This window comes from Ammospiza caudacuta, chromosome 5, assembly GCF_027887145.1.
Source record: "Ammospiza caudacuta isolate bAmmCau1 chromosome 5, bAmmCau1.pri, whole genome shotgun sequence".
In the NCBI taxonomy this organism is placed as follows: domain Eukaryota; kingdom Metazoa; phylum Chordata; class Aves; order Passeriformes; family Passerellidae; genus Ammospiza; species Ammospiza caudacuta.
This window is the reverse complement of record NC_080597.1, coordinates 66,419,852-66,446,555: the sequence shown is the minus strand read 5'-3', so window position 1 is coordinate 66,446,555 and position 26,704 is coordinate 66,419,852. Positions and strand designations below refer to the sequence as shown.

The following is a 26,704-nucleotide window of genomic DNA, read 5'->3' as shown; positions in this document are numbered from 1 at the left end:
TAGGAAATTTTCTGTAATTTTCTGTAATTTTCTGTAGTTGCATATTAGGAATTCCTATTGATAACAGTCACTACCTCTTGCCAGTTCTAACTTTTGGCTCGCATTTGAATTCACACACTTCCTATAAAATCTTTATTTGTCAACTTTCTTTTGCCAAATGTAGGGCTTCTTAATTCCAGAGTTATTATAGAAAAAAAACACTTCTTTAGGAGGTTAAAAAAGTAATGATTTCTGTCAGAGTCAAGTTATCAAAGATTCTTCTATAGAAAAGATTTTTATTTGTGCTAGGAAAAAAAACAGTCCATATAGACGTAAAATATTATTTATTAGGAACATGTTGTACCAGTTTGGGTTTCAATTTGACATTTAGTCAGTGCCTACAGAGTGAGTGGCACTATTTGCTCTGCTTTTGAATTTGAAGGCATGGGGTCTCAGTGATAATAACAGCTCCTGCCTTGCAATGAGGATGGTTTGCCTTCCTCTTTCACTGCATGTGGAAGTAGGATCTGTGATTTGTGTTGAAGAAAGGGCTTCCTATATGTTAGCCAAAGGGCTTCCTATATGTTAGCCAAATTCACTGCTGGGTGATCCAGACAGAGTAGGGTTATGATTCATTGGTGGTGTTTGAATGTGATGCATTTGTCGGCACCTTTGACTTACTCTTGTCTAAAGTATACATGTCCTTTTCTTGCAAATATGTGGGGTTTACCCTTTAGACCTCCAACTTTGTCACCTAATTTTCCTGCTGTATGTTGATAAGAGCTTTGACTGAAAGTGGATCTTTGGTAAAAGGTGCCTTGGAGCCACTATAAACAGTCCATCACAGCATGTCAATGGTTTGACTTGTTGTTCTGAGGATTTCTTTTTTTGTGTGTGTCTGAATCTTCCACAACACATTGCATGAGTTTTTGTTTATTGTGAAGAAATAAAGGATATTTCTTATTCTGATGGGGGAGACAGTGCTGAGGATGCACTCTGAATTCCATATAGCAGAGTAAACCTACAAAGCCACAAATTGAAAGAGAGATGTGAAATATATCTTCTGAACTCTCATGGCTTTTAGAAAGAAAGAATGCTTCCATGATGCCAAATCCACAAAAAGGCTGTCTTATAAATCTTGTGGTTGATCTCCATAATGGGCTCATTATTCAGGCCTTCCTGATTCCCCCTACTCCTTTGTATCTTCACAAAAATTCTAAAAGCTTGATAGGTTGAAGATGACTATTGCATTTGAAAATGACTATTATAAAAATCCTTTTAAATTGGCCATTATGCCCAAGCATAGTCGGGGAGACTGAAGGACAGACAGACAAATGCATGTTTCTGTGTATGCCATACCCACATCCTCCTTTCCTTCCTTCTTGCCTCCCTCTCATAATGCCATTACAGAAAGTTGGTTCTCCTTAAGAAACCAAAATAAAAAAAATTCGCTGAGTTACACCAGTGAGTCTGTACTGACTTTTGGGAATCACTCTTGATTTGTATCTCTCTGAGAGTTAATTAAACTCTGACGGCTTAATGAGATTGTTTAGGAACAGGTCTGCAAGGATATACCATGTGGCTTTGTGCAGGTGAATAGGTGCAGTGAATGGACTGGGCCTATTCACCCTTGTAAGTTTTTACAGAATCAAATTTTTAGGTGTGATTTCAAATTTTAGCTTTTCTTTCAAGTTTTGAAGAGAATCTGAAATATTAAAATGTGTTTAATATCTGCAAGAAGATTAGTAACTAAAACTGTATTGTTATGGCTGTAGTGAACTACTTTTTATGACTACAAACACAGTAATTTTTGATTCAGGATTTCTATAAAGTAAGTTTTCTAACAATAAACAGTGTAAAAGAATGCAGTGTATCCAGCCAGGTACATATTAAAACAACAAAATTATAATGCCTGATACAATAATTATATCGAATGTCCCATGATTATATTAACATTAAAGATAAGGCAGCCTTACAAAACCAAACAAAACCAACACACTTTGAAGAATGAAAGGGAGAACATTTTGTTTCTGAGAAAAAGTTGCTGCAACAGTAAATGTCTCTATAAGAGAAGAGGACAATTGGAGGAAGAGGAGGGGAAATATGGAGCATTCATAGGAGAATGAGCCAGAATAAGAGAGGATAGCAATGATGGGAGCCTGAGCGGGCAGGGCTGAGCCTGTTCCTGTGCTCGCTGCGGGGCTCGGGGCGCTGCTGCTCTCCAGGGTCCTGAACGCTGAGAGCCGCCGGGCTGGTCCGGAGGAACAGGGAGAAGAGTCGTTTAAACAGGAAATTTGAAGTGAATGGGCCAAAATTAATGAAGAAATTTAAATTTTGGAATAAATTGCTTGAATAAATAAGAAAATTCATAAATTCTATCTATTTATTAATTTATCTAGTCATTTATTTATTTCCCTGTTGCAGTACAGATTGTTTTGTACATCCTGTGCATTCACTATGGTTCTTATGGGAAATGTGCATGTTTTTGCATACTCATGCACAATATTTAGAAAAGAGTTTGATGTGTTCTGCTGACACAAGCTTCCCATTGTTGCATTCCTTGTGCATTAGATCTAATCAGAGATATGCTTCCATTCTGCTTTTCATACCGAGTTAATTCCCTCTTCCAGTGGGCAAGCACACCACAGAGTGTTTCATTTACTTGTCATGGTGAGATCAGGAAATCTATTGTTAATTATTATGGTTTCAATTCCCAACTCAGCTTCCTGTGTCAGACGTGCCACTGTGTGAGTGTTTGACTATTAATGACTAGATGGAATATTAGTATCTACACTATGAATATTAAGCTTTCTTTATTTAGGCAAAGTTTTCTAGAAAGAAAAAAAAAATCAAAATGGTACCAGAAAAGTCTCTTGCACATTTGTCCAATAATTGGTTTACATACAAAACTATCAGTTTTATGTGTGCATATACGAATCAAGTGATACAATTCTTCAGACTTTTAAAATGCACATAACATGCAAGCATAACATTTAAAACACTGCATGAATACAGAGGTGGATACTATTAATAACAATAATAGCAGATTCATATTAATGAGAAAAATGTTATTGCACCTAGTTAAAATACAAGAAAGATTAAATAAAATAATTAAAATTGTAGCTATCATACCTCATACTTGCATATAGACACTATTTTTATGTGTAGTTTCAGTAATTTAATGATTGTCTTTTGTTAATAGGAAGCAAAAAACCTAGAGCTTCACTTGAAACTCCTACAAAAGCCCCAATAAGTCCCCAGATTGGAAGCTTCAGAGTGGGAGAGCAATTGTTTGAAAAATGCTTAACTCGTCTTCCCTTACAACACAGCAGGAGGGGGGGGAAGGAAAAATGTGTCATAATTTCCAAATGTTGAGTTTCCCAGAACAATCATATATGAAATTTCAAATCAGCCACTTCACAGTAAAATACTGTTGGCTTCAGAAGAGGATTATAGTCTTCAGTAACCATTAGGAGTTAAAATAGTGGATGTGTTCCCTTTCTGTACACATCAAGCTGTGGACTTAGACTATTTGTACAAAAGGTATAGACCTTCCATTTTATTTTTCAAAGGTATTACAGCAACCCCAAACATGACTTATTTTAAACAAGGTATCCTAATATAGCATATACAAGCAGAATACTAAAATGTATTTTGCTTTCTTTTTTGACTTCCTTTATTTTAATATGACATTAAATAAAGAACATTTTCATAGTTACAATTAATAGGAATATAATAAATTAGTAGACTAACTGCTTTAAAGATTGGTTTTCTTAATTTTTTATTAGCATTATTTAATCCAAAATTTGCAATAAAAATTTTGAGACCTGTTTAGGAGAAGATTGTATCATATACAGAGACTAGGGAGGACTGAGCAAACATGCAGTTGAGTAAATATTCTCTAGCAGGTAATAACTTGGAAGCACAGTGCAAAAATACTGGTTTGAGAAGGCTCTGTCAAGAGTCTTTTTGTTTCCTAATATTATATCCATTCCTCCTACAAATTTAAATTTTCTTATTCTTTCTGTTTCATTCCTTCTAGTAATAGCACACAGGACTAAAGAGTGTTTGCTGAAATGTAATTTAACTGCTCTTAAATCATGGTGAAATAACATTTCAGTAAAAACATAGTCATGTCATATTAATTTTGATACGACCACAGTGATTTTTCAAATTTACATGTTAAATAACATTTGCAGATCAGGAAAATATTTTTCTCTGTGAAGAAGTTTTATGAAACTTATTATGCTTGGCTATTTAACAAAGGAAAAAAAAACCTGGCAAATTTTTTTGTTTTGTTTTAGTTTGTTTAAAATTGTATTTAATCAAGATATCACTTACATGAAAGGAGAATTGGCAAAATACTTGACCAGTTTTCATGGATTTAGGTAACTTTCTTTGCAACATACTAAGCGCTTTTAGCAAAAACTTTCGGTGTCTTTATGATTTCAGGTCTCATATTGGATGACAGAAAGCTAGGAAGCAGTCAGAAAGATAGGTGAAGAATTTATTTTTATTTCATTCTTTCACATAACCTAAACACTTGAAATCTAGAAAGATTCTTTCCAAACTATTTGCTTTTCTCAATAAAACAAACAATTTTTTTTTCTATCAGACAAGAGTTTTGCACAATTCAAAAAATGGTATCTTTCCAGTTCCAGAGAGGAAAACTGTCAACACATGGGCAAAATCATAGGAGCAGGAAGACATTCCAACTCTAGTTTCAAATAAAGTAGGTCACATGCTGTAAACTCAGACCAGGTAGAGATTTAATTTTTGCAGTCAGTGCCACCAGAGTTGTGTGAATTAAGCTGCTGTTTAATAAAGATTGTGGCATCCTATTCTCTGGAAGAGGGAAAGAGGTCCTGTAATAAGAGAAGTGTGCTGAGTCAATCAAGTGCCATGGGAAGAAGAGTGAACACTGAATAAACCAGTAATTGACATCTTGTGGCTACCCCTATTGTAAATCAATTAAACTGTACTGAATTCCAACAGGGGAAAGCAGTAGGGGCACAGATCCTCACTGCAATGCTACCATAGACCATCCTACTGGCAGGCACTGGAAGCCAATTAAAAAACTTACTTATCCAAAATAACACACTTAATGAACACACTGTCTGAAGAGGACTATAATTATCTTCTCCTTCTCATCATGAGCCTGAACAGGCAATATTACAAGCTCAAGGAGAAACAGTTGAACTATCCCAAGAAAGTTAAATTAATATCCTCAAAAAAATAACCAGTCGTTTTTATGGGACTTTTCTCCCATTGCTACCCACTAGCTTCTGCCAAAGTTATTAAGGCTAGTGTGTTTATCAGCTAGATGAAGACACTCAGTCTTCTTTGAAACACAAGTCTCAGAACTGGTTGGCAAAGTAATTTTGTAAAAGTTTCTCTGGATATGGAATTTAATTGAACCCTGTGCAAAGTTTGTACGAGGGAATAAGCTTCCTCTCTGCTGAGCCCTAACGAGGCTGCTGGGCAATCTGGTGTGCTGTGTCTGGGCTGCTCAGGATAGGAGAGACCTGGTGCTCCTGGAGAGAGCCCGGTGCAATTCAGTGCAGACTGGGGGGCTGCAGCATCTCTCCTGAAAGGAAAGTAAAAGCTGAGGGAGCTGGGCCTGTTCAGTCTTGAGAAGAGATGACTGAGAGGAGACTCTAAGAAAGTCTGCAAGTATCTGAAGGGAGGGTGTCGGCAGCATGGACCAGGCTCCTTTTGGTGGTGCTGAGCAACTGGAAAAGAGCAATGGGCAGAAACTGACAGGAAGTTCCACTTGAACACAAGGAAAGGTTTCTTCATGTGTAGGTGACCAAACAGGTTACCCATAGAGGTTATGGAATCTCCCTCACTGTAAATAATAAAAAAAATCTGGATGCAATCCTGTGCAATGTGCAACACACCCCTTACAAGGGAAAAAAAAGCATGAACATTCCAGCAGACTTGATGGTGAATTTCCTCCTCAATGTCAAAGGAATTTTGTTACTTCTATTTTAATCATTCACCTGGTTTTTAAAGAAGGGAGTGTTACCATAATTTCTTCTCTTCTTGTAGCAAATTTATTTTTGTCGTGCCACAATAATTTGATAAGGAAAGGTCATGAATTCCAAAGGACACTTGTGTTAATGTAACTAATAATCTCTCAGTTCTTTCTGTCTGTTTTAAAGTAAAATATAACAACTAATCCATTCCATGGAAAGGGCTTCTATAGAGGCTTTCTCTAGCACGAGTCACAGACCACGTGTCAAATGGCTTATTTATAGTATAACTGGATTCTTACCACATCTCTATCTCAGCCTTCTTTCACTTTCTTCTTTGTAATCTTTAACTTGTGATGGCAAAGGACTGTAGGTAAAGCCAGAACCCGAATGAAATCTACCTTAAAATTGTTACATTTCCTGATTAAAATTTACAATATTTTTAAAGGTGGAAGTAACTCAAACTACTGTAAATGCCATATTTGTTGGGGTTTGCCCCATTGTATAAAGCATGTGTGTAACTTGTGTGCACTTGGTTATTTTCATTCATCAATAATATCGATGTAGTTATAGCTGTTTTCTTCCTTTAGCACTAATTTTGAAACATAGACTTGCAAATTCTGCATCTAATGGAAAAAGAAGCCATTTGTTCCTGTTTGCTCCACAAATTTAAAAATACTTCATAAATACATGACATACCCATTTTCTTACTGATTGAATGCAGTTTCATTTTTAAGGATATACCTTTTTGACTTGCATATAAATGAACTGTAAAAAAGATGCAACCTATTTCTATGGCTTCATTTAGGAATAAATCCAGCCTTAAGGCTGATATTATTATAACTAAAATAGGGATTTTTTTATTGTTGTTTTATGTAGATATATGCATTTTTTTACTGTTTTGAAATTAACATTGCAAATATTGAGACTATTTCTCTGACAAAGTAGATCATTAATTTATTTTTGTCATGCCTCAATAATTTGATTATGTCTGTGTTGTTGTTTGAATTAAAGCTCTAATTTTTAAAAGATTATGATTTAAAACTAGTGATTCTTCTGGGAAACTCTCAAATTCCTCTCTAAAGATTACAGGAGATAAACTTAATGATTAAAAAACCCTGTATTTATTTCCTGAGTGAAGTATCAGTCTGTACTGGTTTTTATTTTGATAAATATTACTGCACATAATTTCCAAAACATAATTGTTATCTGCATGGTTGAGACAGGTTTTCATCCATATTTATTACATGGTTTTATTAATTATGTGTACATGTCTGTACACATTATTTACATACCTATGCATGTATACCTACAGCCATCAGATGGAAGATTAGCCTCCAGTTTCTTCCAGTGGATTAGACCTGTACTTACAGCATCAACATGAAAAGTCTGAATGTTCCTGTCAATGTGCATGGCAGCCCAGGCATTACAAAAGGCTTTTCTTTGGAAACCTAAAATCACTGCTCTATTTCTTAGAAAGGAAATTGCTTCCTTTTGAGAGTTGTAAACCATACTTTGCAATAGCTGGGTGACCACAGCATTTCATTTTTGAAGAGCTCTACTGTACTCAGCTTTGCTAAAGTGAACATTTTGATGACTGTAATAAGTGTGCATAAGATGTGATCCTCTTGCTTATCAAGAAACTCATCACATTCAGGGGGAGTCCTGTGCAGAACGACACAACTGCATTCCAGTAATTGACTACATCAGAAACTTTGTTGAGCAGTCCCATGATTTACACACTATTGTAACTATTCTTAAGTACCAGGCAGGGTAATTTGTGTCTATTTGCCTTTTCACCAATGATAGTTTAGGCCTATTTTTGTGCTAGAACCAAGTTTTATGTTGACTTTATAATAATAATAAAGAGGCCGACAGTATCCAAGTTAGAAAACACAAATATATATTCTGAGTTCTGAAGACTTGTAGCTTGTCTGGCCCTTCTAGCCTCTCCAGGTGACTTACTCAGCTGGCTCTCTCATATTTTACCCATTGCATCCAGTGAATGTCACCACTTTGCTTGCAATATTATGGCTTCAGGAGAGTGAAAGGAAAAAACTATTAATAGAGTAACTACCTGTGGCTAGACAGAGTGCCCAAAAGAACTGCAGAATTCCACCTATAACCAGAAACTTAGACAACTGAGATGAAGTTGTTTTTGTTCCTGTCTTGTGTTGATTCCTATGGCCTTCATTGTTGGGATCATCTTAAACATGTTCTAGTGTTGGGTGTGCAGTTGTTAGATATCTTTCTACAAGGATGTGCTGACCTAGGCATGACAAGTGTCCCACTTCTGGCATTTTTTTTTCAATATGTAATTAAATGAAATGTAGAAAAGCAGAAGTTTAATTATTTTTTTTTCCCCCACGAAGACTGGTTTGAATTAATGCCTCATATATATATATATATAAATTGTTATGGGAATTTTCATGAACTGTGGCAAAATTTTTGGCTATGATAGGAATGATGTGAAGCACTCTTACTAGAGCATTACTGAAAAGGATGTGCCAGGGTTAAAAACCCTAAGTCTCTGAAAGATAGAGTTGTTATTATCAATCTAGTGGATATAATAATAGCCTAGTCATATGGTGAAGTTAATCTATGATCTCTCATATAACTCTTTTCCCTCAGTGTCCTAAAAGAAATCCAGGTTGCTCCTTTGTGTACTTATCAAAAGAATTGCTTACATCATAAGAGTGATAGTACAGAAAGTAAAAGGTGGAAATCTCATTTAGTGTGTAGTGCCAGAGGAACTGAGGTGTCTGGACAGACCCACAGTTAATACAAGATGAGTAAATGGTTATTTTTTATATTGATGGAAACATTGGGAAGTACTGGAAGTGCCTCTGTTGGGTGGTGGATGGATGAGTAGGCTTTCTGGTCTTAACCTGAGTCTTTAACAACCTTGTCATAGGAAAATGGCTTTAGTTTTCTTCTGGAATAGGTGGTACATTGCATCTACACATTTAGTTTCTCAGAAAGACTGATTAAATGTGGATGCCTACTTTCCCCTTTGTGCCTAGTTTTGCAGGTGTTTCCCGTTTGTTACCATTTTATAATGAATGCATAAGGAATATTTTGAGTGAAATTGTGGTCTCATTAAACATGATAGAATTTTCTTAATGGAAACTGGGGTTCGAAATGCAGTATTTTATCAAGACTCACAGTGTGTTTCCTATAAGATTTTCTTCTAACATACTGTTTGCTGGCAATTCTGACTGTTTCAACAATATTTGGGCATTCCATATTACGTGGCAATAACTAGGATTCTCACAGAATCTGAATTCTTTCAGTCTTTTAGAGCCTAAATTCCAAAGCCCTGCACCGTATGGTAACTTTAATCAGGGTAGTCCCAGGGAGCAGGGCCATTGGATACAATTCAGAGAGTCAGTTTTAATTGTAATGGCCCTTACATCAAAGATAACTTGAATTGCAATATAATAATATGAATAAAGAACTAATAATTGTTTTTAGTTGAGTATGGTCCATTTGCTGATGAGAAATTAAATATGGCTTCAGCATAAATATTTAAATATTGTATTGTAAAAAAAAAAATGTACAATTGGGAAGAAGCTGTAAAGGGATACAGAACGAGCATAGCATTTAAAAACAATTATGTTTATTAAGGAATAAGCCCCTAATGTTAAATATTTAAGGGGCGTCATGGTATCCAAACTATGTATGAATATTGCCGCTGAAAAGTTGAATTGCACATCTTGTGTGGATTGCCAGCGCAGAGCTGGAAAGCAGAAGGATGCCTGACGATCTCCTCGGAGCCCTATTTCCCTCCCTGCTTTGTAATGTAAATGGCTAGTTTGAATCCCAGCACGGATCCGTGCGCTCGGTCCCCGCGCATCCTCTCGGTTTCCGAGCGGAAGATCACCTGACCGCCGCCCGCAGCTGCCCCTGCACGGGCGGACGGAGCGGTCGCGGCGCGGGCAGGGCAGGGCTGCGGGGCCGGCGGCGGCGCCGAGCGCGCCCGGGGGCGGAGGGAGCGCCGGGAGCGCCGCTGCCTCAGCCCTCCGAGAGGCACAACAAAAGAGCTCAGCTGCGGGTCTTGCGCGGCTGTGCCTGGCTTAAGCAGAAGATTCTAGACATTCGTGCCGAAAAAATCAAAGCGCAGCTGAGACTACGTCTGCCGGGGAGATTATTGCCGTCCCCAGAATGGGCTGGATCCAGTACAGGTGGTTTGCAGATCATGCGAAGACAGACGGGCTGAGAGCCATGGAAAGGTGGGATAAGGCGCTGCCTTCTCTTTCTTGCCGATTTTTTTCTTTCTCTCTCTCTCTGGATTTGTAAAGCAGTGTAGCTGGAACCTGATTCAGGGTCACTTAACGAGATTAGATGGGGTTTAATCCCACAGAACAGAACGAAAATGGGAGGCACCGCTGTGTTCAGACAGATGTTGAACCCAAACTTGGGCTGAGTTGGACTTGCTGTGAGCGATCCTTGTGCAGCTTTTGACGTTGTCTTTGTTTAGAATAGTTCCTTCACGAAATACGAGGCTTTAGGACGAGCTGCATGCCTCTGTAACAAATTGACTGTTCCAATGCTAGTAGATTTTTGCCAGAGAAGCTGCAAATGAAGGCTTTGGAGGTGAGTTTATGGAAATAGGAAGAGCTGTTGACTTTTAATTCCTTGTGATGCGGGCATGGTTAGAAGTTGAGCTGTGCTTGTTGTTGTACATTGTCTGAATTGTAACAATGGGCAGTTCAAGTAGAGCAAGTTTGAATGGTGTTTCTTCAGCATTGTAAATGCATTTCACTGGCATGATCTTTGGCTTTTCACAGAAGGCAAGGAATTTCTTCCTTTTTTTGAGGAAAAAGCTATCAGATTTTTTTAAATATCAAAGAACAAGGGCAAATAAGCATTTATATTTGAATGGTTGTTGTTGTTAACACCAGCATGCCTAAACATCTAAAACATATCCCAGCAATTTCTCATTTCTTTTGCTGGGCAGAGGCATTTCTTTTGTTCCTGATTTTTTCCCCTGCCTCTTTAGAACAAAAGGCAATTCCTTTTATTATTTTTTTAATGGCAGCAAGAGAGTTACATACAAATTAGCAATTTTATACAGGTTAATGCTCTGCTTCATTCTGAAGTAAACTGCCTTAAGGTATTAGGAGGAGAGGGGGTGGGCAAACCGGGGGAGGCTTGACCGATGCCCAAGAAATACTGAATTCAGATGGATTTAGATCATACAGAGAAGCAGACATTTATCTGTAACTGGATTTCAGCTCCATGTCATGCAAAATCTGCAGACTATAGCAGGAAGACTCTTAGCAACCAATAAATCAGATTTGTAATGGGCCTTTAAAATTGACTGTGAGGGGTGCCTGCTTGGGTCCCCTTTGGCCAAATTAAGATGCAATCTGACAGTACAGTAGCATCTGTGTGCTGACATTTTCTCATGAACCTAGTGAAAAATGGCTCCAGATCTCTTCTTCAGTCCCCAAAAGACAGTTTCTGAATAGCCATGCATTTTCCCCTTGTATTGTTGTTTGTTATAATCACCATTCTCTCTGGTAATGTCTGACTGGCTTGTTTTGCTTTGCTTTCTTTGACTGTGTGACTGGCTGAGGGGCTGTAGTGGGCAGTGGTTGTTTTACCTGAAACCAGAACCTCGTGCCAATACTACTGCTTACAAAAAAGGAATAATTTTACAAAGTGTGTATTGCAAATGTGTTGTATAAATACTGCTAATAGAGCAGCTTCTGCCAGTTCTGCTGGAATTAGGTAAGTGGGTTGAAAAACATGTGTCTTAAATGATGTGCCGCCCATGATACAGGTGAAAAAGAAATGCCAGCCTTTGGTGAGTGCAGCTGGCAGGTAAAACTGAAAATCCTAACAAAAGGCATTGGAATAAAGTCCTTAAAGGCCAGAAGGATATGTATGGGTACAAGCATTTGTTTATCCAAGGGAGTTCACGTTCATATGCTAGAAGAGCGAGGGGAGAGGAGGAGCAGGGGAGGCACTCCTTTAATTGTACTACAAGTGTGCTGGGTGGAAGGAGCCCCGCATGGAATGGCCATTCAGTGTGATTCTGCAGCTCTGCTCCAGCCCTCCTGAGCAGCAGCTGCAGCCCAGAGCTGGGAGCAGCCTCTCCCTGTCCATGTGTGGGGTATTGCAGGGCAGAGAGGAAGGGGACCGTGTTTCTCCAGAGGGATCTGTGCCAGGGGATTCATGGGGCAAATGGGAATTTCACTCCAGTGAAAATCACTTCTTTAAATGTTCCCGCAGATAGGGTGGCTCCACAGCACTAAAGTAGGGCAAGTAGGAGGCAGAAGGGTAGCTGTGAGGAGTTGTCAGTAGTATGGATCCTCTCCAGAAAATGTGGCCAGTGTTTTTTGTGACTGCTTAATAGTGCCTACTATTTTTGTTGGTGCTTAGAAAGCATGTTGCATGCAGTACTTATAAAACCCCCAAATGTTACTTGCCAGACTTATTGCAGTCTTTTGAGATTCATTTTCATAGACCTAAATGCTTCCACTACCGCCAGAAAGGAGCAAAAAAGGAACTTTAACACTGAGCAGATCCCATTGCTCCTTCTGTACAGGTAGATAATTTGACAGTAGTAAACACTTGCTTCATGGAAAGTGACACAATTGCACAGTGGGATTGTGAAAAAGAAAAACAAACATCTTGCAAACCATCAGACAAGCAGAAATGTCAATGGGAGGTGTTCAAATAAATAGAGTTAAAAAAGCTTTGAGTGACAGAAAGATTCCAGGTGCCTTATTCACACTGGCCATAGTTACAAAGCACTGGAATGCAGCTGCAGTTTTGGAAGGTAAATGAAACCTGGCTGATTTTCAGGTGTGTTTGTACATAATCAGAATAAAATGGGAGTCCAGTACTGAACTGGAACAAATTATATTTCAGAACTTTACACATTAAGAAAAACTGGATTAAAGATCACTACAGGCAGAAAACTTTCCAGAAAGAATTAAATTAGTAAATTTAACCCTAAAGAACACACACATCCAGTTAGGGGCACTGTCTATTGATTATGTGGTTATTAACTACAACATTATTTAAAGTGGGATTTAACAGTGAAAATCTGATTTAGGAAATTTAGCATGACTTTTGACTTTCATTGTCATTACAAAATGAAAACTGTCCAGGGACTTTGCTTGGAAATGCACATTTTCTCGTGGTGCAATGCTGACATACTGGACCTCTGTAAAGGGAGAGGGGAAACACAAATAAAATGGTGGCACTAGGAAAATTTCTCACCATCACTTTCTGAAAGCTGTGTAAATACATCCTGAATCCTGAATGGATAAACACATGATAAACATAAAAGTCAGGATTGTCTTCTGGTTTGATGAAAATAAATATTAACAAGAATTAGATAGATTAGTATATACTAACAGGAAAAAAGACTCAGACCCAGAGTATTGAAATCTGAGAAAATTCTATTTACATTGAAGCAGTCCAAGTAGCAATTGCCAGTGTTCCAGCTGACAGACTCATCAAGCAGCCCACCTATTTCCCATTTCAGTAGCAAATGCCTATACAGAAACCATCATGCTCTCACTGCAAAATAAGCTTAAGAACATTAAAGACCATATAATATTCCCAGCTGCCCTAATGCAACCAGTTTAAATCAAGTTTGTTGTAAATGATGTCACTATAACAGAGCTGATTGTAGCCCACAGGGCCAGGAAAAGAGTATGGTCAGCATAATTTACCTTTTTTTTTTTTTTTTCCCCTGTAAGAACATCCCAGCTATTTCTATTCCCATTCCTCTGTCATTGCTTCCTCATGTATAATGTATATAGCGTACCTCAGACCCACATGTCTGATAAAAGTTTCAGCGAGAACTCTCTGATCACTGTAGCAACTGCTTTCTGACTACATTATGCTGTGGGATGAAGAGGAAGATGGTTCTTTTGGTGACCTTTGGTGTTTGTGTACAGAGCATACCTATGTTTAGACTGCCTACTTTTTGTAGAAAACGAAACATCAATAGTAGAGTTAGCTGAAAAATGTAAACTGAAAGTTGGCTGGGTCTGTTCTTTCTCTAACCTTTGAAGGTTAAGTTGACTTTTCAACTAAATAAAGAAAACTCTCCTGGAAACATGCAAGATGCTTCAAACCTGACATTATATTTCCTGTCACCATTCTAATTTTTTTTTTATATTTCTCCTCTCATATGTTTTTTCTGACTCTCCGCAAACTTCTTTATTTATGTAAACCTTCTTTGATTTAAGCTCACTTACCATCTATGACTTTTCCCTTCTGCCCCAGAACTCCATGTTCTGGGACAGTGAGAAGCAATTTCTGCTACCAGGTCTGTCTTTAGTCCACGTGAAATCAGTATTTGTTGCTTGGGAACTGGGTTATAGAGAGGTGCATATCCAGATGCCTGCAGAACATAATACTCTCAATCTCATCAGTCTTCCTACAACAAAAAGGAGATTATTTTTCATCCCAACATCAGCCACATACACCATGAAGAATTTAGCCAATATTGCCCTGGTTCAAACTGCTGAAGGGAGCAATGAAAGCTGGTGGCTTTCTTGGGACAATTTTATAATCTGAATCTGTATCCTGAATACCTGTATGATCATAGGAATGGTACTAAAGGAGAGTGGGGTTTACGGCTCTGTTCTGCCTCTGCTGAAATTGGTGCCAAGTTTCACTTTAGAGATGAGACAGAGAACATTTAGGAGAGAAAATCTGATCTTGCAGAGGGGCTCAGGTTAAATACATTTTATGACTTTCCTGGCAAAGAAAACAAGCAAATAGGATTTGCAGTGGGTGATCACGGAACCTCTCAACCCCCTAATTGTTATTCCTTATGAAAATATGAACAACAACAACCAAAAAAACTGCCTGGGAAAAATATTTTAATCTGAAGGTATTAGGAGTTAAGTCTTTACAGCCATGACAATCCCCATTGACAGAATTGCTCATAACCCAGAGGTGATGGAATACAAATGGGCATGGATGTGAGAAGCATTGCAATAGAGAGCACATCACAATAAAAGCTCTCTTTCTCAGTTATCCTTTCCTTTCCAGTCAAATAAATAAATTGCAGTGAAGTACAGTGGGAAGAATTAATGCCGCTAGAGTGCTTTTCTGATGACAGAGATGATGGAAGCTATAAAAGTCTGTCCTAGATACCAGAAATTAAATATTTTTGGAAGTTTGTAAAGATTTAGGAACTCTTAGAGTCTGGATTGATTCAAGCAGACTAATTGGATATGGAGAGTGTAACTTCAGACTTGGTCATGTGCTGAGAAACCTGTTCTGATGGGAGCACAAAGCCTTGGCACTCCTGTGCTGCTCCTGCTCTCCATCTGTCTCCCCTCCCAAGGTCATGGCTTAAACCTGCAGGATTGTTCATGACGTTGGCCAAAGTTGGAGTGGCTGTACTCATTGGCCACATTGGAGTGGCTGTACTCGTCTCTGTGATGGCAGAAGCCATGATGATCCAGGAGGTGATAATGTTTGTAATAAAACATTGGTGAGCAGAGCCTCTGCAGGGACAGGACCTTCAGGGCAGAGTTCCCTTTCATTAGAGGATTTTTCACCTTCAGAATTAGCTTATTGGAAGAAATTCTGAAAAGTAGCTTGGCATCATCCAGTAATGCTATGCAGTCAGATACAATCCAGTATTTTGTATTTTAACAGTGCACATCACCCAAAGAGGAGTGAGGAACAGTGCCTTTGTCACTAATTAGGGTTCTCTGTCAATGGTTGGGATCAAGAATATCTAAAAGCAAAGCTTTATTATGACACCAGCCACTGTAATGTTCCATAAATTTAGAACATTTGGGGAGAATTGCAGATGGCTGAATAAAGGAGCTCGATCAGATCATAGTTATTCACTGTTTGATCACACAACTGACTGGGGTGACTGGAAGCCTGTGTGTCTCTGTCTTCAGAGCTCTACAGCTCTTCACTGACAGAAGGAGACTGCTGTTCTGGTGCTTCTTGTTCAGGTGATGCAATAGAAAGAGGTTCTGTAAAACACAAGTGAACAGTTTGTGGAAATGTGAGTATCACTGCACCCCAGAAACCCTTACGGCATGAGTGGTAGGTATCCCTTGGATAGCACTAGGAGGAATTTGCCGCACAAAAGGAAAGGGTAACTCCAAACTTTCCTAGCTTTTGCATGACTGGTGTTTAAAACCTGTAAAAACTGAGGGGATAGTATGCTCCCATTCTGTCATTGCAGCCATCAAATGCTGTTGTTGAACCAACTGCAGCGACATAACCATCAAAAAACACCTGCCTGTGCCTATTGGAAAGTCCTTCTGAAAAAGGAGGAGTGTGCCAGTAGGGAGCTCTTTATTGTGTTAGGTTTTTTCCTTCTGCAGATTCAGCAGGTGCTATATATTATCCTTTACAACCTTCAGCTATTTGGAGCTAGGACACTGTAATTATGTTCCCTGTCCATGGAAGTTACTGACTATTACTGTGTGAAATACGAGCTCTGCTCAGAATTCAAAACTAAACTGAGGAAGCATGTTTGCTGCTGTTTTCATACCAACAGAATAATGGCATTTACAGTACTGTTCCTTTACACTGGTAAATGCTCTCTGCCCCTTAAATGTTGGAACCTGTATAAAATACCTTATTGCTGATATGTAAAGAAGTCAAATTCCCAGTGTTGACAGTTCTCTCCTACAAGTAGTAGTTTACATTTGTGGAGTTAATTAAAAAAAAAAATTCATAGGGGTTTACTCCTTTGTAAGAGTGAAAATAAATTGGGAAGCTGAGAAAGTACACAGTCATTTTTAAACAGAAGCAACTTTGTAGGGATAGTCAGGTTCTCAGGGCCCTTCCCAAGTCTTGAATATATTGCTCTTGGATTTGTATGTGGCTATTTGTAAGTACCTGCTATTTGTAAGTACCTGCACCTGACTCCTCCAATGACTCAATAGCACAAGAGAAAACAAAGTTAGGTTTTCTATCTCCTGCTCCTACTTTTGCAACCTCATCCACATGAGGATTGCCTTCTGTGAGGTTTCATTACTTTCTCACTAAAAAAAAGCAGCCTGTTTTTATCTTGCCTGAAGTTATTCAGAGGAAGTGAGATATGGGGGGTGCCTTGCACACTATTCCATTAGGATAAATAATGTATGCTGTCTATTGTGTTTCGAAGAATGTTTCAAAGAAAACTCTCCATGGCATAGTTATGATAACAAGCAGGAAAGAAATAAAAGGAGAGAGAGCACAAGAAAAAATAGGTGCTTTAGTATTATCTGCTAGTTGAGCATTACAGTGTTTGATATTAGTGTGCTTCTTTTGCCACAGCTCTTGGCAATAGCCGCAGCAGGCCATGGAAAAAGATGTGTAGCCCTAGGAGAAACAAGGAAAAAGTTTTTGTTGCTCTGTATTGCCAAGAGATAAGGTGCAGACTGTTCTTGGCAGAGGCACACTGTACTGTGACCAGCTCTTGAATATTTTCTTGTCTTGCTCATTTCTTCTTCCCACTTTCATTTTAATAGCAAAGTCCCACATGCCCCTGCAGTCTCTCAGTGAAATGACCATGGCTTTTGAGAAGCATTGATCTTAATTTCAGGTTCTCGGCCCACATCAGGTGTGGTAGCTCCTGAAGGTAGAGAACACACTTACCTCCTACCAAGAATTTTTTTTATTGTATTCTGTGTTTTTCAATCACTTCTGTATATAAAGCTTAGTGTATATGAATCATCCACTCTAATAAGAATATGTGATAGACAGTCCAGATTCCACCTCAACAGCAAATACAACAATTACTGGCAAAGTATCTTAAATGTTTGATATGGAACTTGTTTCCCCAGCTGGAGTAACAGCAGGGTATTTGGCCCAGCATCCTGCTTTTCACACTGGGAAAGAGTTCCAGCACCAGGCCATGTGGGGTAATACTTTTCTTTTATGCCTCCCAGTTTCCAGTATAACTCACCAGGATACTAGGATGTTTTCCAAATGATATGACATTCTTGTTCTAAAGCACAAATTGATATTTATGTGGTCACACAATGCAGAAGAAATGTCATTTCCAGCGTTGGTCCCATGGATACATGCTCAGTGGTGTGTATGTAACCAGACCTTTACACCTCAGTACAGGGTGACCCAGTCATGGAGGAAAATTGGTTTGTTATGCCTTCACTGAGCTTACTGCTGCCTTGGTGATGAGCCTTATATCTTCAAGCACATCAGACCTTCCTGCCATTATTAGAAATACTTTAAAACTTGAAAAGTCAAAAGCCTTGAGTTTTGGCTAAGTCAGCATGTAAATCTGAAAATGTGTTTCATTTATGATAAAGGCATTTCTGTGCATATGAGTCATGCCTGGCAAAGGCAAAGCACAGTAATCCAAAAAGGAAAAAAAAAAAGAGAAAATAAAAGGAATCAGAATAAACTCTTTTTTAGAGTTTATTACTATCAAAAAAAAATCTAGGAAAGTGTTTGACAAAGAATGTGCCTCCTCTTCTGGGATCATAGTATTCTCCATCAAATCACCTCTTCTCGGGGTGGGAATATTTTCCTCCTTATTTTTTTGCAGGCATGCCTTCGAAATGTCACTTCATCTTATAACTTTGCATATGAATTTGATTTGCCTGTTTGTTCATCCTTTTTAGGGTTCTTTGACCTTTCCCCAAAGGTGTGAAGGGAGATTGGATTGAAATAGGTAGATGTTGATGAACAAATCATTTCTGTCTTTGAGTGCAGTACAGTTATCTGTGAGAGACAACTGTTTGCCCTTAAAATTACTGACCCTCTCTCTGAAAATGGCTATCCTTGAGTCTTGGTGTGAGCATCTTACACTGACAGAGAGAAATGGCCATTGTCAAAGGTTCTGGCCGTTGTTACAAAGGTTTGTAACCAGCTATCTCTGCATCAAGGAGTCACTGGGAGGGAGAGTGTTTAACAAGCTCAGTGAGTGGCACAGAGGAAGAAAGGGCATGGAGAGGAGCTGAGAGCAGAAGGCTTGGAATAAAGCTCCAAAAGGGAATGAAATCAAACAATTCATAGAGAAACAGAGAAAGCAACCAAATACAAAATTAAGAGAAATGAGAAAGAAAAAATAAAATGAATGATGGCAGAAACATGAATTATTATGCACATCCTTAAGCTGTCATGGCAAAGAATATAAGCCCAACAACTTTTCCTTCACTTCTCCATGGAAATAAAACAATTATCAGGAAACTACTCTATTTTATTCTTCAAAGAGGTTATTTAAAAGCAGTTCCCCATTCTGGAAAGACTTGACATCAAGAACAGATATTGTCTCTCATAAGTGTTCTTTATGGTTACTGTTTAACTCAGATGCCAGAAAACTGACACACCATGCTACTTAACAGGAATGGATGGTTTTGCCTTATAGAACCTGAGGAGTAAGAAGAAAAATGCCTTTGAAAAGAAAAAGAATTGTGAGCTGGATTGTGTTGAAGGAGAATTAAACCAGTGATAAAGTTTCCTTCCCCAGGCAAGGTTTTCAGGTCAGTGGAGACCTTCACTTCCACCCCAGGCTCTTCTCCTTGCTCCTGATGCTCATGCCTCGTTCTTCTGTTGCTCTAAAACATCCATATCCCACCATCACAAATCCCTCCCTCCAGAAGCACCCAGTGTTTGGTGTGTTGTACCAGGCTCCTCTCCATCACTGCAGTTTGGGGAGGGGTTCATGTCAGGGCTTTTCACCAGGGCAAAAAGTCTTGTGCTGGTTTTCAGCATCCTGGTGAAGCACAGGCTGTTGAGGAAGAAGAAGGTGGAAGGGTGAAGATGAAGGAACCCAGTCATTGTGGCCTCTACACGGCATTCTTACCCATGACAAAAGGCAGAGGGGAAGCACTGTGAGAGGAACAGTCCCAGATCCTGGGTGCTTTGTGCTGTAATGTTGTATGAGAGCATGAGAAAATTGTGGTTTCTGGCAGAAAGTCAGCTTCTAGCACTTTCACACTCAGGTTCCTTGAAGCTCAGCCTGAATGAAATCTGATTAAATAGAAGTCTAAAACATGTGCTTTATCTTAAAGTCTTTGAAGAAGTGTCTTGAGTCCTGAAACATATTGCAGCTTTATTACAAGCCATACTCTGATCTGAGGCACTGTGGTGCAAATCTGCAATTACTTGCTCAAAATCAGTGGTATTTTGCTAGCAGTGGAAGAGAGGAAGTTCACCCCTTTCTCCCCAGCAGGGGGATGAATTCCTTCTAAATAGTTGGCGCAGTAAATTTCTCCTGATACAGTGCTGGCACTTACTTTCATCTGGAGGATTAGAATTAAGTATCACCTTCATTTTACAATTATACTAAATAAAGTTAAATCATTATGTTTTAAACCTTCTGTTACACTGTAGAAAACTTACTTCAGCTAAAACTCCTACTTCTTATTTAACTTTAAATTCTATGCTCAGGAGTGTTTCCCAAAACGTGGAAACACATAATAAAAACATGGAGAGCTAGTTGTCTCTGAAATGTTGCTGTCAGTATTTTTGTATTCACAGTTACAGATGCATTAGATTTCAGGATGGTCCAAGGTTTGTCTGTTTTAATAATGACAAAAGTGCTGGGTTTATCAGAGGAGAGGTGTAGATGGTGGTTAATGAGGAGTTAGTGTTGCAATTTATATTAAAGTGGCAAGAGGCAAAGACTGAATATGCACAAGAGAGGCGAATAATTTCATTTGCTTCCACACTGTATTCTGCATTCCAGGTGGTAGTGTCAAACTGAGAGGATATTCCAGGAAATAATCAAAAGTTCTTTTCGAGGGCCATTAGTCTTAATCCTCTCCTCTTTTTTTTTTTTTTTTTTACATTATTATCATGCTCTATTTTAGTCCTCTTTACCAGTTCTTCACAAATAATTCCTTTTTCTATTCATTAAGTTGACTATTAACTTATTAGTGATTGCCTCTGATGCAGTAGGTACTACAAATCTTGATCAGTATCATTTGTAGACATTTGTAAAAAGAAATTCAGTGTCCACCTTAAAGGGGTTGCACTTCTACATTTGACATGTTCTGTAGATGTACAGCTGTATTCTACTGTTCCAGGATTTCAGAATTCTTAACATAAAAGCCTATTTTACAAAGTTTATTTTTTAGAAGTTTAAACCATGCAATATTAGAACATTTCAAAGAACTTATTCATCTATCCATCCATAATAGAGAGACACTGCAAGGCTCATACACAAGTTTATAGTTTTACAGTGATTTTTTTGCATAGGAAGGACCAAACCTGAAGCCTTTCTACATACAAATTAAATAATTTTAAAATTTCCTGGTAATGAGAAGCAAAATAGTGACCATGTATTGAAATTAGTAGAGTTAGAACACTGTATCAGAGATTGCATATTTTCTTTTAAATTAAAATACCTGTACCATTTTTTTCAAAAGTGTATAACTGGAAGAGACCTCTGAGCCATTGAATTCAGTCCCCCTATAATCAGGGGCAGCTGTATCATAAAATCTCCTGGATAAGCAAATCAGATTTTCTGTATTCAATGTGTGGAGCACCAACTACACTCTCATCAGTTATCAATGTTGTTCATTGATTTCAGTGCTGTGCTCTATTCACCAATTAACTGGGCATATCACCTTCACTGACCCAAATACAGACATTTTGCAGAATAATCTCTCGTCCAGCAGCCAGATTTGCTGCTTTATACCCTTCCACCTGTCTAGCTGCATTGTGATCATACTTTTTTCTACTGAATTCTTTTCCTTTTTATTTGTTATTTGAAATTCATAGTCATAATATTAAGTAATGGGTGATTTTTAGATGTGTCATACAGGGCAGAATAATTTCTAATTTATGCTTTAGAAATAAATTTGTTTAAAAATTCTGTTCACAATAGAGATTGGTGTAACTTTTGTTGCCACAGTGCACATCCAGTTTGTGTCAAACAAATCTAATAACACAAATAAGCATTGCCCTTGGTGCTTGAATCAAGGCATGTGCTACACAAAAGAGGAGATCATTAAGCTGTTAAAAATGTGTGATGGTGAGACTTTCATTGTGCCAAATCTTCTTCTGAGCTCCTGGTTCTGTCTGTGGTAATGATGGATCAGTGAAACAACCTTCATGTGTAAACATGATTGCTGTAGTTGTTGCAATCTCAGTTCTGGATGTCTGACATTTCACTAGCTGTAGCTCCTTTAATTTTTACTGTGTTCTTATTAAGTATTACATGATTTTAACTCTAAAGCAGAAATGTCACACCCCTTTAATCACATCACATTTATTTATTTTATTTTTTCTGCTTCAACATTTCAACATTATCTTAAATTATTCTTCCTGTGACCTTGCTTGGTCCAGACTTTCAGTAAAGGACTTTCTTAAAAAATGAATACAGGCCATTTCTTCTACGCTGTTGTATTATAGGGATCTTAAGAAATCTCTAGCTGACAATTAAAATCAATATTCCATAAGACTACTAGAATAAACTTTTGAGTATTGGGAAACAGCAATGAAGAAACAGTTTTTGTCTATAGAGCACCCAGCTCTCTATATTAATAGTCTTCCTTTGATCTCCTCCTGGACCTGACAAGATAGGAAGCAAATTGGTAATTTTCAGGGTTTATTTCTTCAAATAAAAAAAAAAAAAAGAGAGAGAGATAATTGCAAAAGTATGTTTTACATAAATATGGGACTTGCCTAGCTAGAGATCCAGACAGGCAGAAAACAAAATCTGGGTTTCTAAACAGCAGTTGAGGTACTGTACTAGCACAATCCTGTGGTAAAAAATTAGTATTTCCTGCTCCTAAAAATAGCAGTTTGTGACATAAATCCTATTACATAAACAAACTGTTTTGTGTAGGTGAGGTAGCTTTTGTTCCTTGAATATTTTTTCTAGCTCTTTAGTGTTAACTTTGGCCATGATGAGCTGCTGTGGCTCTGGGCTGTTACATTTCCAGACCCTTCTGTCAAGGAGGATTCAAACCACTTGTTGGTTTGCAGGCAGCATCTCCTGCAGAGAAATTAGAGCCTGAGCCCTGTGGTGAAGTGGTAACTTTGAGCTGTACTCACAAGTGTCTCTCAGCCCTGAGATGTCACTTGAGAAAAAGCCACGTTCCAGAATGCTTTGAGGTTCTGCTTTTGAAGTGACAGGAGGCGGCTGACAGATGGGAGAGCAGGCTGAAGTCAGGTACAGCAGAGGTAAGAAATGGCCACAAATGGATGCCTGGGTGCTCTAGCCTTTCATGGCAGAGGTGAATGACAGAATTTATACATAAAAGCAGATGACAAACTTTTATTGGCCACAGCACTTAAGACAATCAAAGTGAAAATTAATTTGTTTCCCATTTGGTGGATGAAGATACACAGCTTCCTGAAACACCTTTTTTTTTTTTCCCCTCTGAGAAATGTTGTATGACCTGTAAAGAGATGACTAACAAATAGAAGAACAGAAGTACCACCATGACCAGTGAATTCTTCATGAGAAATACATTTTCATATAAAAATTTCAGAGCAGAGCATAGCTTGATAAGCCCTGGAAAACTGCTATTTTGGTAAATACACACAAAACCTTACTGGGAGATTTATGTAGCTGACATTAGAAATGGAAATTATAAAAAAAATTTAAAAACTCTACACACATGTAACATGAAGTAGGAGGAGTGTGTGCCATGCTTTTTTGTCCCTTGTAGCTTACTGACCAATGCTGATGTCCCAGGGGGTGAATTTGTTGTAGGTTCTGCCAAGTGATGCAAAACCAATACAGCTGGAAATAAATGTGATGAAATGACAAGAAACCAAAACATAACAACCCAAGGATTGTACACCCACATTTATGAGTGCTGATTCAAAACTAACAGAAATCAGAAATCAAAGAGGTATAAAATCACTCCAAGAAAAGTGTTAGGACCTGTGAAACAGCTTGTGGTAAATGGAGAAATAATAAAGAAAAATTTTGTGCATTTGTTTAGAAAATAACAAAGAGATTGACATAGTAGGAAACTGTGTAATTGCTAAGAGAAGGATATTATTATTTTTTCACAGTAACCTGATGATGGGTTGGTACAGAAACCAAATCTGAAAAGGAAATATTGTGAGAACAAAATCTGTAAATGTTGTTAAGCAACTGGAGGAATGAGTAGAAATTCCTCCTGCTGTTGACATGCATTTCTAAACAGGCTGAAATCGGGAAAAACCTCTAAAGATTAACTCAGTAATTTGGAAATTACAAGGAAAGGATTCAGTGGCCAGCACTTTACACTGTGCTATCTCTGTGTGATTGCCAAGCCCTTACTGGGGCAGTATATTTTGGTATATGACTGAACCAAAACACAGCTCAGTCCAAAATGAGAGTGGGAAGAAACAGGTGGCACTGGGATGGCTCAGCACGTTGTTATTGCTGTTTTACACAGGGATTCTGATCTCATTAAGATTCATATAGTTAATGAAAAAAAAAAGTCATACTTGGGAGTTTGAGAAAGACACTTTTACTTTAAACATAATCTACATTATATAAAGCTCCCTGTGTTTACACTGTGAAAGTGCTGACACAAGCTGAGAGTCACTCATAAAGCAAGTTTATTTTTCAAATACATTGAGTACAGAATGCACAAAAAAGCTTACAAAAGATGGAAGCATATCTCAGGAAGACAGAAAAAGATTCAAAATACATTTTATTAGCCTAGAAAAAATGCTGGTTTTCATATAAACCTTTTCTTTGTTTTCCTTAAAGACTTAACCATAGTCTGCTACAGAAATGTTATGACTCTAGAGATACATTGTTTTCAGATGCATTGTGAAACATCCAATATTCCTTCTTGAACCTTTCATATAACCTTAGCTAGAGGTTTTACTTAAGGCTAAAGCCTCTCGTGAAGAATTAAGGCTGTCCCAGCTTTTCCCATTTCATTTCTTCAACCATGCAGTAGAAGAAATGAAAGTACTAATCCTGCTCAGCATGGCTTTTAGTTCCAGGCAGAGCAGGAGTTCACAGAGCAGTTGGACTCTGGGATTGCATCACCCTGGAAGCCACATCCCCATTGCCATGGCAATGACATGCAACAGCTTCTCTGAGCTGAACCTCCTCCCCTGAACAGCAGCTCCCAAGAGGTGACAAACATGAGGTTGAGCACTGCATCCGATTTTGGAGTTTTTATAAACCACTTTTGGTAGAGATGGGGTGTGGATTCTGTGTGTGTGTGTGTCCTGTGTAGTTATATCAGTAAAAATCTCACTTAGCATGTCTTCACATAGACTCTGCATAGCAATAAAACTCACCAACTTTCCATACAAATGGGTTATGCTCCCCTAAGTGTATTCTCCTGAATCTGGGAATTATTATTATTATTATTATTTATCTCAAATACACTGATACAAACACAGATATTAATGCTTGTGGCAAAGTTGGGTACTTGAGACAAGTCCTTTCTCGTGTCCTTGACAGATGTGAATTGGCTGGGCTCTGCTGGGCAGAATAAGCTGTGACTTGGCTTCCCGGAAGAAAAGACAACACTCGAATTCCAATGAGTTGTGGATTTCTTTTTAACAGTGGTCTAGTCTATATTCATACCTAAGTCCCTAATGCTTTTGATCTCTTGACAGTGAAATACAGAGCTTGATAACCATGCCATCCTTCTATGCAACATGCTTAAAATTAGAGATGTGATTATGCATTATGCATTTTTCCAAAGTGACCTGGTATTCCTTATCAATAAAAATGAATATATAATCTTATAAGTAATATTCAATGCCTACCTTACATAAATACTGATAAACTCACTTTTAAGGGCTTGTTGCTGAATATTCTTTGGACATCTTATTTTTGTTTATATCTTCCCTGAGAATGTTGGCACTTCTGTCAGGTGCATAACAAGTTCCATATATATCCACCTCTGGGTGTGCAGGGGGAGAGAGGAGACAGGTTACTTACAACAAAATTGCTCTCAGATTTCACATATGCTAGCTTCTTGTGCGTTGGAAGGTATTGGAAAATGTGTAAGATGGAAGAAAAGGATTACACTTCTCAAATACACTCATCTTACGAGCCTTGCTTTCCATTGATTTTTTCCTCAGGATCTCTTTGACTCGTGCTAACTTGATGACAGAAATCCTTGCTCTATAGGGGAGAAAACACTTCAGCTGTGTAGCTTTAAAACTGATGAAAGGTTTGTTTAAACACTGGGGGAATAATCAAGTCACCTTAGAATCATCTCTGTACCTGAGATGAGCACAGTGTTGTCTCAGTTTGGGAAAATGAATGGTGCTGATGTGTCTAGTACTTTTTTATAACTGCAGAGACTGCGTGTTTAAAAAGCAACACATCAAAGTGATTTAATGCATTAATTGGATAAAAGGAAAAACAAGTAAGTCTCTAAATGAAGGAGACCTAATAAAGCTGGCAGATCTTTTGCAAATAGAGAAGTATTTTCTTTGTATAATGCAGAATTCTTCTGAAAGCAAGTTTTTTCTTTGATTTAGCCTTGATTAAGTGTTTCAGGGGTAAAAAATCCAATTATACCTAAACCCAACGTGTTGAAAATACTCAGAAGAGAACTTAAAGCTAATTGATGTATCTGAATTCATATTCAAAGTGAGGAATTACCTAACATATGTCTGTAAAGCGTTGCACCAAGGTGTTCATTTCCTTGCTGCGTCTTTCTTCTTTCAAGATACTGCCCTCAAAAATTTAAATCAAAACAAGCAAATCCAATATCACAAATGCACTGATTGCTTTTCAAACTGTCTGAACAGTTCAAACCACATGCTGAATTAATGGATCAGAATTCTCTAGAACACCTTCCTTGACTCAAATTAACTTGTTTTCTGACCTTGGGGAAAGTCATTGGACATTCCTTTTT

At 38.1% G+C, this 26,704-nt stretch overlaps 1 protein-coding gene across 2 annotated transcripts in view; it reads left to right on the top strand.

Moving 5' to 3' along the window:
• The window catches only part of MAGI2 (membrane associated guanylate kinase, WW and PDZ domain containing 2), a 704,016-nt gene that overhangs the window by 307,928 nt on the left and 369,384 nt on the right, over positions 1–26,704 (top strand). The window contains exon 1 of one of the 2 annotated variants that reach the window (XM_058806061.1): positions 10,100–10,186. The exons of the other annotated variant lie outside the window; for it this stretch is intronic. The gene's annotated coding sequence lies outside the window, so the exon portion shown is untranslated. Of the gene's footprint in view, positions 1–10,099; positions 10,187–26,704 lie in introns of those variants that run through there. 2 annotated transcript variants of the gene reach the window in all.